The sequence below is a fragment of the Aulonocara sp. 'chitande type north' Nkhata Bay genome, linkage group LG1 (genome assembly GCF_057382095.1).
Source record: "Aulonocara sp. 'chitande type north' Nkhata Bay isolate Kocher_YH1m ecotype deep benthic linkage group LG1, A_spYH_male_GT1.1, whole genome shotgun sequence".
NCBI lineage: Eukaryota > Metazoa > Chordata > Actinopteri > Cichliformes > Cichlidae > Aulonocara > Aulonocara sp. 'chitande type north' Nkhata Bay.
In genome coordinates this window covers 32,647,416-32,655,186 of record NC_141344.1, presented here as the reverse complement: position 1 = coordinate 32,655,186, position 7,771 = coordinate 32,647,416, and the positions used below count along the sequence as shown (strand labels likewise).

Below are 7,771 nucleotides of genomic sequence, written 5' to 3'. Positions count from 1 at the left end.
TAACATATACCCGAATGCTCCAGACCAGCAAACTGCCAAAACTTCTGCTTTTTTAGTGGCGATCACACTAGCTGATGATCACTTAATCAAGAGCATTTGATTAGCAGCACTCGGTTGTACTTACCCTCTGAACTCTTACGGGAGCAGCTATGGTGTGTTTTTCATAGAACTGCAGAGAGTTGCATAAAGACTTCGTTTTTCATATGGCTGCAATTATCAAAGTGTCCAATACATAATTATGGAAAGTTTGATAATTATTTTCATAGAAATAATTAGATAATTAGCTGCAAAGAAGTTATATTTATATGAGAGACAGGGTTGTACTTTACATTAATACTGTTTCAAATGCCAGAAAAATGATACCTATTGTGATATTGTGTAAGTAAGAGCCCTTTTGGAATGAATATGTTACATTTTGAAAGCTACAGATTATAGAACGCTCAAATTACATGTACTGACATATAGTATCCCAGCTGTTTTAGGCTGATTAGTTTGTCTGAAAAAAGGCTAAAAGAAGGATGACAGATTTACATTTCTTTAAATCCTTTAGAAAAATATAAAGGCATATACACCTGGTCTCAGAAGTCTCCAACCATGCCTTTTGCATGGAAAATAGAAGTAAGAGAAGCTGTCAAACTGTCAAATAGGCTTCTAACGCAGTATGTTGATTTACCACCCAGAAGCCATTTGTGGGCTGAAAGTCTTTGGCACTGACACTAAGTATTGCTGTTGTTCAGATTTAAATAAGACATACAGTATATTTATATTGTCCTTGTATGAAAAACATTCTAATGAGGGAGTACATAGTTAAGGCAGCATGTGGTTGACATTGATTTGATTGTACAGATCTGCTGAGGTTTTGTTTTTAGCAACAAAGGTTGTGCACCCCACCTCCCCACCCCAGTTCCCTCCACCTTTATTTTTCATTTTTTCTGCTCAAGAGAGCTCAAGGAATTAAAATTCATATTTCATCAAAGCGTGAACAAAATGCTGATAACAGAAAATATTTCTGAATGCATCTTTAGTTAGAAGACTGAAATGTCTCTGAGTTTTATGATTGTTGCCAGTTTGGTATTACTGCAGTGCTGTGTAGGAGAATTATACTAAAGTAAGTCGCAATTGTGGCTCAGTATATGTAATGCGAAACTAAAAGGTCCAGTTTTGTGCACCTGGATCTGACTTTACATGAGGCTATGAAAATGAACTAAGGTAAGAGTCCCACTAATTTAGCTCCTCAGAACAGGATTATGTTTAATCAAAGTGAAATTGGCATGTGTTCTAACAAGCTACCGTTTTAGTTATGCATGAAGAGGCAAGTTCTGACTTTCACAGATGTGGAAACTAAAATGTTTTATGAGAGTGCTGAAAATGTTTCTGGTTCACCGACTAAAGTCAGATAGATGTTAACAGATTCAAAAATAGCGCATATGGAACCAGTAATTTTAAATTGTTTTCTAAATTAAGACTTACTGTGGCTAATTATGTCTGACACATTCATTCATGGTTACCGTGTACACTGATGGCTGCTAGATAATTGTTTCCAGCCCTTTTCAGTCACATAAGAAATAAAAGATGTAGTATGATTTAGCTAACACAACTAGTACATGACAAATTAGCTAAATTACAAAATTCCAAAGGTTATAAAAATCATGGATCCAACAAGATGTATGAATAAGGTGCTGGGTACTATGATCCAGTGTTATGAAATGACTCGGTTACCACTGGCATAGACTGTAGAAGTAAAAAAAATATGCTGGTTAGTCCAACATTTAGACTGAAACATCTTAACATTTAATGGACTGTCATGAATATTTTACAGATATTGAGGTTCCAAAGATGATAGATTGATCTGACTTTGGTGATTCACTGTCTTTTCCTGTAGCAGCACGCAGTGTTACAGTGCAGGATGGACTGCATCAGCAGCTGTTGGATGGATCGCCATATAAGTAAGTAAGATAACCTTTATTAGTCCCACACGTGGGAAATTTGTTTTGTCACAGCAGGAAGTGGACAGTGCAAAAGTATATATATATATATATATATACTCTGGTGCAGAAATGTCCAATACCCCAATCTGATTATAGCACCATTATCAGCTCAAACTTTTAATGTGTCTAATTTCTTGGTTCATCTAACAGTTTATTTTTCTTCACAAGCGCTAACACACCATCACAGAACCTTAATGACGATATTGCAGAAATGCAAGCAGTTCACCTGCTCTGACTGGATTTTTTAAAAATATTTTCAAGAATCGAAATCATTATGTTCAGGTTTGAACTGGACAAGTGGTTTGATTAATCAATAAAGAACTGAGTATTTATCAATAAGGAAGCTGAACTCATAGAGTGCAACTGTGACTTGTATAATAGCAGTTGAGAGCAAGGCCTAAAATACCAGTCCAAAATGCCTTTTAGTTACTCTTTTGATGTGCTGACAGTGAAGACCGTAGCACACAATTCACCTCATTTTCATACCCATCAAGCCGTTCAGTTATGCTTTATGAAAGTGTCACTGTTTTGTGTTTCTTTAAAAATGCATCCATGTTTTTCCCCCGCAACCACCACCACCACCTCTCTGTAGATAAGCTGTCACTATTTACTTTAAACATAGATTCTCTCACAGCTCTCATTCGATTTGTTGTGTGATCAAAACAACATGTAATACAATACCATTATGACTAATTTATATTCATCTTTGTTCTTTCTCCCTCTCTCTCTCTCTCTCTCCCTGTCTTTCTCAATCTCATAAAACAGCCTGGCTTCAGTGACCAGGAGCCGCTCTGTCACGTAGCTGACTTGTGGTTCATTATGTCATCTAATGAGACAGGCAGTTCATCTCAGATCAAATGAAACCACACTCACTTCTGTCTGTCTGTAGGTCTGAAAGTCACTAAAGCTCCTTGCCTACTATCCTAGCCTATATTTCATCTTATCACTATTGGCAGTTAGGACTCAGTAAATCAGTAAGAAGATGACATTGATGGGAATGATGAAAAGATATATATGTGTGTGTGTAGATATGTGTACTGACTTTAACATGGTGGTCAATTCAGATTCTTTCTGCACTTTTTATGTGGAAGAAAGCTGGTAGGATGTGCACATGTTGAACGGTTGAATGTGGGTTTATTTGTGGATGCAGACCGTTTTGGATGACTGAATAGAGCATAACGCCTGTAGGTGGCAACCATAGGCTACCTCATCAACAACTGAATCACACGTGCGCGTACCGACGCGCACACACACACACACACACACACACGCAGAGACACACAAACACACACACGTACACGGAGACATTAGACCTGGGCTTGCGTTAATGCTATTGATCCCTGATAATTAACGACCGCTGTGTGATTTAAATGGGCAGATGGACGCGCAGGCAAAGTGGTCAAAGTTAAAGTGGTCCCTAGGCGATTTTTGGGAACACGCTCTCGCCCACACGTGCCCGCACCTGCATACACTTAGTAGCCTAGCTACACGCGCACACACGTGATTCGCTCACACGCACGCGCGCGAGCCAGATCTGTGCCTGGAGACCGTGAACTCAACGTGCTCACTATTCCAGTCATGGACTGCAGCGAGCGGGGGGACCATTAGGAGACGGTGGGCAAGAAAAAAAAAAGGCGCTTTATTTGCAACACACGGAGGATGTTGGTGCTGTCTCACCACCCGGATCGGACACATGCTCCCTGACAAGCGGAATTATTACTAATAGCTGCGCTTATGTAATCAATGCGCCGGGTTGCTGTGTGTGTGTATGTGGGGAGGGGGGAATAGCACCCTGTAGAATCTTCCCATTTGACTTAATAGAGAATACTGTATGCCATATGCTCTTAGAGGAGCCTATGACAACCCATTTGTCCTGATGCGACGCCTGTGATGGTCGCGGTGGGACGGATATCCTTAATTTTATCCAATAGGCGTCCTCAGGTTTTCTTTTTTCTTTTTTCTTTTTTTTTGTAGGACGGTTCTGCACCCCGTTCGTTCTGCGCTGACCTTATCAGCAACGCTTTAAATGGGTAATTGTTAACTGTCAGGTGTTTCCACTGGTTTTGTTCATCTTTATTAAAAATTCACAGCCAAACAGGCATATCTGTAAGAATCAGTCCACTTTTTTCTTTTCTCTCTCTCTCTCTCTCTCTCTCTCTCTCTCTCTCTCTTTTGTGCGTTTCCCCCCTTTCTCTCCCCCCCCCCCCCCCCCCTCTCTTTTGGTCGAATTTGGTTTGGCGATTTTCAAAGAGGAAACCACCGGTGGGAGTCAGTTTTGGACTGTGACTCGTCTGGAGAGGAAGAGGGGGCCTATTCGGACTTGACCATCTAAAACTCTGCAGGATTTCCTCCTCTCAAGTCCAGAGGAATACCTTCAAGTCCAGGGGGCTACTGCTGGTCCTCTTGAGCGTTTTTCCCCCGCTCGCTCATTGGCGCTCGTTGCATCCGAGGGAATGGTAGCCGCACCGCAGATCCACGCAACTCTTTCTGAATGTTTGGCATTTTTCGCTGGCGAACATTTTGACTTGTGATCGAGAAAAGACGCGGACTGCAGCAGCCTCTAATCCCTTTCACATGGAGATTTGTGCCTCGGTCGTACTGCAAATCTTGAAAACGGGGACCAGGGCCCTGCTGCTTTTTCATTCGATCAACCTCAATTTCTTTTATTCGAGAAAATGCGTAAGTATTTCACTGAATTCACTCCAATACAGCCCGTTTGGTGTGATGTGGTGCTGTGCATCCCCATGTAGACTAATCTCCCATCGCCATTTAACCCGCAATTTGGTTTGCTGGCAGACTTCAATGTAAGGAAAGCTACTTTTTAAATATTCTTTCATACGTCCTTCTTTTCTTTCTTTCTCTATGGGTTACGGTAGCTGTCGCATTCTCTTTCGGGTGTGAGCGATTGTGTGCGTTCTGGATTTGTGTGTGTGTCTGTGTGTGTGAGACATATGGGCTATATAGAGAGAGGGATAAAGATAGATAGGAAAGGGGGTTGAGGAGATGTGGGGGTAACTGATGCACCAAATCGTGTGTTTGAGCGCTCGGTAGACACCGTGAGTCTGTGTAGTCTCCGTTGCCAATAGGACATTAAAGCTAGAAAAAGGCCGACGTCATATGGTAATTCAAATTCAGTTCAGGTATTCTCAGCATACACGTTTGCAGCAAAAAGGGCGCCGGATTGGCCAGGTGGGCTGGCTGGTCCAGTCGAAGGGCGCTTTGAGTTGGAGGTTTGAGTCATGCTTTATTGTATAAAATATGCTCGTTTATGTTTTTTGTTCTTTTCCCTGTGCTTATACTGGTGACCCAGTGTATCTCAAACCAAGCAACTCGTGAGTGATACAGCTCGAGCAGAAAATAGGTTTTGATTCTCCCCCTAACACAGCCTGAGCAGGTCAGAGAAAGTATAGAGCAGCATTTTAAAATCTAAGCTGTCAAATCTTGAAGGACTTGTTGGGTTTAAGTAGCTTTAGTAATGCAGTCTTCAAAGAGAAAGCAAATTGAATAGGAGCTGTCCATCAGTGGGAGGTGCTGAAAATGCCCTGATGCTGAAAATACATGTGTGTTGGTTGAAATAGGCACATGGAGCTGGCATTGTTGGTGCAGGCATCAGCTAAAAGCAGTCCACTTAAACCTGAACCGGTTCCCTCTCAACTACACTCATCCACATTCACTTCTGGTGATTTTACAGCATGCCTGTAAAATGAAGGACACGGGCTGAGTGTGAATGAGTCTGTGATTCAGGGTTGGTTAACACAAATTTGCATGCACATATAGGCAGAGCCTTCCCATTATACGATACCTCATATGTGCTGTTGTTTGATGTAACATTTTTCACGAGTAGACACTTAAATAGGCTTTTCTGGTAAGCACTGGTGCAGTTGTTCTTTATGATCAGTAGGTTGCTAAAGAGTCAGGTTGTTGCAAGTGTACTTCCCAGCATGTAGTTTATACAAACCTGCTTACCAGAAAGTTGACTCAGTGTTGAAGTATAAGCAAAAAGGAACACCTATACTTAGCATAAAGACAACATGTCATGTCTTGAAATCATTACAATGCAACTACCTCGTTGCAAGAAACATGGGTCAGGCAAATGTTAATTTTTTTTTCTGTCACCCCTTTTCTTAAAGTTACTAAAGTTTTGAAAGCAAAGTGTTTCTTTCTTTGTTGTATTTTTCCATTTCATAATTTGTTAGTTGTTTTCAGTGAGCCACAGGAATGCAGTTCGCCCTGTTTAGCACCTGGAATACAGAGCTGTGCAACTATTACATTTGAAGAATGGGGTTTGACATTGTATTGCTGAATTAAGCAAGAACTGTCCTAGAAGGCATATGTTGCTCTAACACCTGTATGTATCCTTCACTGCTAAAATGCATTTCCAGATGTGCACATTAACCATGCCATCGCAACTTGATTGTGATGGTATTTGTTCATTCAGTACAAGTTTTTTTTTCTTTGTAAATTCCAGTTTTAACTTGGCGTTGTAGATGAAACAACACCACATTCATCGACAGCATTTTTTTTTAATCTGAAATTTGAAATCTCTCCTGCCATTTTTAATATTTCTCAGTTTCAATATTTGACATGTCATGTTTTACTATTGCCAGTCAAATGGGGTTCAGATGATTTCCAAATCCCTCCTTTCTTTTCCCATCTGTTCTTCAAACAGCGTTCCCAACTATTTTGAAATCTGGGTTATTGTACAGTTTGCCCTCTATACTTTAAATATATATATACATACCGTACTCCTTTCTAAGTGATTTGCAACAGTTGTTTTACAGTTTTAAAATTCAAGTTCCTCCATGTGTAGTTCTGTTTGTGAAATCTGGAGATACCCTGTTATTGGAGTGTGCTGTAAGTGCTAAAATTAAGGCCACACACAAGTAAGTGTCTCAATAGGGCATTGGGCCACCTGAGGAGTAACAGCGAGCTCTTAGTTTCTGAAAAAAAAGGAAACCTGAAGCTCAGCTGGAGAGTTGTGAGTATTTCCCACCAGAAGTTCATATGAACCTTAAAGATGGTCAGCATCATTTCTATGGGAAAAGCTGTAGTGCTGTGTTTGGTTTCAGTGCTCGAAAGCAATGAATGGGGGGGGGGGGGGGTCTTAGGTTGTCCTGCAGATTTGGGTTTATCACCTTGTGTATTCCTCGGTTATGAGGCCAGAAACACCCAAAGCACGAGAAATATGATCACCCCGACAAGCATTGTCAGTTCTGGCATTTACCTGCCTACTAAGGGACCAAATGGACATAAAGCATGCCAAGACCAGTCACCAGAGCAGCTCTGACAGAAGCCTTCGCTGTAGGAAATAAGCACTTGGGTGAATAAATTTCTTTTCATGCATGTCACGCATGCATGAAACCACTGGTTCAAAACAGGGTGAACGGTGACTCATCTAACCACCTCAGATCTTTTTTTTTTCTCTCCTCGTTAAAGCGATGCATTTGTTCTCATCCAACCTGCTGCATAAAAGAGCTTGTTTGTAATAAGGAGTTTACGTGATTCAGATTCACCGTCACTTCCCTCCTTAAATATTGTTTTGCTAAGCTGCCTCCTTACTCCCCCAACAAACATTTGCAGCAGGTTGAATCATGTTGCCTCGCCTGTGTGGGGTTTTTTTTCTCTCCTTGCTTTTGGAAACGGTGGACACAGCGGAGGCACGCGTGTCTCTGTTTTGCTCAGGCGCTTGTGTTGTTTCACAGTTTTCTCTTTGCATTTTCCAATTTTCAAACTTCATTAAGTCAACTAATGTACATTACAGAAACTCCACAATCTATCCACTG

The 7,771-nt window shown here is 41.1% G+C and overlaps 1 protein-coding gene across 2 annotated transcripts in view; it reads left to right on the top strand.

Annotated features, from left to right (window-relative positions):
* Nucleotides 1-3,558: 3,558 nt before the first annotated feature.
* The window catches only part of lrrc4cb (leucine rich repeat containing 4C, genome duplicate b), a 46,605-nt gene continuing 42,392 nt past the window's right edge, over nt 3,559-7,771 (top strand). The window contains exons 1-2 of one of the 2 annotated variants that reach the window (XM_086294188.1): nt 3,559-4,018; nt 4,239-4,667. The gene's annotated coding sequence lies outside the window, so the exon portion shown is untranslated. Of the gene's footprint in view, nt 4,668-7,771 lie in introns of both variants that reach the window. The other variant, XM_086294181.1, reaches the window with a different exon arrangement.